The sequence below is a fragment of the Curcuma longa genome, unplaced genomic scaffold, assembly GCF_044706935.1.
Source record: "Curcuma longa cultivar G26 ecotype Majalengka, Jawa Barat unplaced genomic scaffold, ITB_CL_G26_1.1 contig_23589, whole genome shotgun sequence".
Classification (NCBI taxonomy): Eukaryota; Viridiplantae; Streptophyta; class Magnoliopsida; order Zingiberales; family Zingiberaceae; genus Curcuma; species Curcuma longa.
The window spans coordinates 5,736-10,094 of NW_027432199.1; the positions used below are offsets into that span (position 1 = coordinate 5,736).

Genomic DNA, 4,359 nt, shown 5'->3' on the forward strand with positions numbered 1-4,359 from the left:
ACTCATATTTGAAAGTGGTTTGAGGTACGATTGTCAATATACAGCTAGTTTTGTATAGTTTTAGAACCTTTATTTCTAGTTTTTGGTTTATTTATCCCCTGAAAGTGGAAAACTTTTTCAGTCCTCATTCAGCAACGGAAAAGATTTTTCTTCCAATTCCAAATTATGAACTCTCAGAACAAGCTTAGTCATGGTGCTATGCAATAGGACTATCGGATGGTTTTTCTGTAGCTGCTGCCCCATACTTCACATCTCATGGAGCTTGAAAGGTTATGTATATAGAACAAGACAATATAAATATTAATTTTTATTAGTCATTGTCTGTACCAGTTTATTTTATAACAGTCTAATTTCCTAGAGGTTGAAGTTCCTGTTACATGATGGAAGAATGTTGTGATCAATTTTTTGCAAAGCAATAACAAACAAAAATCCTATTGCAGATTACTAGATTTGTATGGAACAAGGAAAAAACTTGAAATAAATTACCTGAGCACAAACCATTGTGAGAGCTTCACATTGAGTAGGATTGACTTTTCCCTGCAATGGAAAAAGGTAGGGATTGAGATGTCGGTGAAAAGACTGACAGAATGCAACATGGTTATGAGCTAGCAGTTACAAGCAATTGCAATAAAACTTTAAAAAGTATATGAAGGAAAGAGAAATACAGGCATTATACTGCTGCCTGGTTCATTTTCAGGTAGGATCAGCTCACCAAGTCCACAACGTGGACCACTGAAACATGTTCAACAAAAAGTGATCATAAAGCCAAATTGCATGTTTTTTAATATACGAAAGCAATACCATAGTGCCAGTCAAAATACCTTCCTAGAAGTCGTATGTCATTTGCTATCTTCATAAGAGAAGCTGAAATTGTGTTTAAGGCTCCGCTGGTCTCAATAAAAGCATCATGTGCAGCCTGCTTGCAGCACAAACCACTATTAAGAGGACTGATAAGGCCTCCACAATAAAAGAAGATATAACAAGCAACAAAAGAACTTGAGAAAGTGGACTCGCTAATAATGCAATAATTCACAAATTTTCAGTTTTTTTCATATTTAATGCACCAAAAAATAGTAAATCAAATACAATAAGAGATAAAGCTAAGTTATAACATAGCCAACTAGCTGTAACTTGTAATTTTATAGGAACCTCTGAAGATTGCAAAATTGACATCCTTGGGGAAAAAACATGTAAACTGAAATCCAACTGAAGATCGCATCAAAGGAGCAAGGTTCAAGATGGGACCAGATTCACATTTCTAATACTGTTGACTTTTAATATGACTTTCATAAAGAGACCTGCTTTACAATTGGGTTCAGTTCAGCTTGGTCAAATTTAGTCATATAAGGTTAGAAATAGCCAACCTATATAGATAGTAGGCAGTGATGTATCAATGGCTTAAGATGTTTTCCCCCCTAAAGGATAAAGCATACTGTTCTTTAATTTCTTATAATTGCATTGACAAAAGACTATTTATATATAGGAAATGAATTTTTTTTATTATTTACTGGCTGATTCTTACATCAAAATGTAAAAGAGAAATTTTGAAGGCACGTCAAGTGTCAACTGATTGTGGAGCCCTATTGACCCAGCAGGTTTTCTTCTATGGAAATTGAAGGACCTAGCAGAGGCTTGATTATTGGATAAATTCACGTGTGAAGGTTCCATCATCTATAAATGGACTTTCAGATTTTGCGGTTGCCAGTGTTCCAAATATCACATCACAATTGGATGTAAGGATGTTGACCTTGAGATACAAGGACATAGCCTACTCAAAAAGTACAACAAAGATTTAAATCTCAAGCCACGCCACCTGGCATGGTTGAGATTTATTGTTTCGTGATGGGAACAATACAAATTTGGGTGGCACAACAAATCAGTATTGCAACACCCGTGCTACCACAAAGCCTATATTATCAAATGAGAGTTTTATGTCTTGTTCGATACTCGTTAATTCTCATATTAATGGAGTGGTGCATACTGGAGCTGAAAACATACATAAGCTGTCTTGAGGAATTGAGCTACGTGGTGTCGGCTGCTCGCATTGGGAGGTGTAGAGTGGATGAGGAATGGTGATAGAGCTTTGGGGAGAAGACTGTTTATAGTTCGTGATTCTATTGCTTGAACCACTCATGTGATCCCTTGCCCACTGAACAACCAGCACTTGCTCCTAGGCTATCACCTCAACTCACTCCTTACCCACAACTTCCTTTGCTCCGATGACGCCACTCTTGTTGCTCGCCTCAATCCAACCTCATTATCAAGGTCAAGAGTCTCAGGGTAGAGAGAGTATTTACTATAATCAATTAATATAATCATTCATTAAATTGATTATAATTGATTAATATAATTATTAAATGAATTAATTGATTATAGTTGATTCATTTAATAGGTTATAATCAATTAAATAATTAACTGGTTTAATTGATTGTAATTTGATTAAAATTATAATTAAATTAATTTGATTTAATTAGTAAAATTTCTTTAGCTTAAGTGTATGTGATTAATTATTAATTTTAACTAATGTTGATACAATTAAAAAAGAACAGTCTGACGCACAAAGCTCCCACCAATGTGAGATCCTGGAGAAGGATCGGATCACATTGAGTCTATTGTATACAATTTTATCTTGCATTTTATAAGAGACTGTTTCCGCTTGAACTCGTGACTTCAAAATCACATGACAGCAACTTTACCGTTGCGCCAAGGCTTTCCTTCAACTAATGTTTATACAATTAATTGATTAAAATTGATTAGTTGATAAAAACTAATTTAGATAATTAATCCATTAGGTTATATATATATATATATAATTAAGTTATACCAAATATTAATAGTCCTAAAGATCATAAATATATTTCACAAAATATTAATATTTCTAAAGATCAAAAACAGATTTTAAAATATTGATATTTAAATCAGATATTTAAAACTTCAAATCAGATTGATATTCTAAAACAGATTATAATACAACATTTAGAATTGACATTTAAAAATTTACAAATTTGATAATTTTAGGTAATTTTGAATTCTTTAATTAATTTTAATAAATCTCAATATCATACTAGTATGGCATGGTACGATACCGAAGCTGTTGTGTTTCAATCAAAATCAAAACTCTAATTTAAACCTTGAAGTACAATCTATGTCAAGTATGATTTGAAATCTCATACTATGTCAGGTGAAACTGTCAAAACTATTGGTCCTGTAAATCACCAAAACTCAATACCATGCTGCGCCTTTTAAAATCTTGATCTGTGATGTAGTTTCATTCTTTGATTGGAAGAAGCTTGTTCCAATATCATGTCCATGCTTTGATGCATGGTGTCGATGATAGATTGAAGGTTGCAAGAGGAAGGAAATGAAGAAAAAGAAGAAAGCATTGTCTATGCCGAGTAGTATCGAGTTTCAATAATTTATCGAAATGATATGTTTCGACTATTTCGCCTCGCATGGTATAAGATTTAAAATCATGCATGGCATGCACAATATCGCTTTCCTATGCTTCATTTCCTTTTCTTAACTTCAATCCATTATCGGCACGAGACCAAAATAGTATCGTTCCAGTCAAAGACAAGGCTCGAAATTTTGAACCTTGATGTTTAGACTACATTAGCATTATTAAACAAGAAACATGAGCCAAAAAAGGTACAGCAAGCAAAAAAATATAAAGTAGGTCCAGATTCAATTTGCACCAGACGGCTAAGAAATAACATCGAGTGAAAACTGACCAATGCTTCAAACTTATTCTCTGCAGTGACAAATGGTAGATTAGTCTCGTCAGCTACAGCCGTTGCAATTTTCACGTCAAACCTGGAGTAATATGCAAGACAAATAATGTTTACATATCTGGAGTATTATGTTTATGCACAGAAAAACTCATCATACTAGATATGGAAATTAATGTAAAAAAAAATCATCAAAAGTACATCACTGGAACTAGCAAGAGAAGATCAAACAGACAATCCAGGATAGATCAAACTATAGGACAGAAAAGTGTTTATTAGCTTTGATATAAACTCAGCAAATGGTCAAGATATGGATCCCTGCTTTCATGGTTCACAAATACCATGCAGAATGCTACCTCCCACTGTAGAGCTTAACTAAAGTTAAGACAGTTAATCATGATGGTCTATCATATAACAGTGAAGCACTTCCCAAGTTACTCTCATTTAGGCTAGCTATGTAGTTGAAAGACGCATTATGGAGCTTAAGGATCAGAACTCCACATTAACTATAAAGCACGTTCAGTATGTAAACCACAATTAAAAAGACAATAAAAAAGATGAAATGTGATTTTGTTTCTATTTTAATCATGTGAGTTGAAGTACTTATGAAGAACCTCAAGTTAACAAATAG

The 4,359-nt window shown here is 33.5% G+C and overlaps 1 long non-coding RNA gene across 1 annotated transcript; it reads right to left on the reverse strand.

The window, feature by feature from the left end:
- Positions 1-481: 481 nt before the first annotated feature.
- On the reverse strand, positions 482-3,814 carry LOC141818169 (uncharacterized). The gene is made up of 4 exons (XR_012600921.1): positions 3,732-3,814; positions 822-916; positions 666-732; positions 482-537 (listed from the first exon to the last, which is right to left on the reverse strand). It is a non-coding gene; the product is annotated as an uncharacterized LOC141818169 (long non-coding RNA).
- Positions 3,815-4,359: the final 545 nt, after the last annotated feature.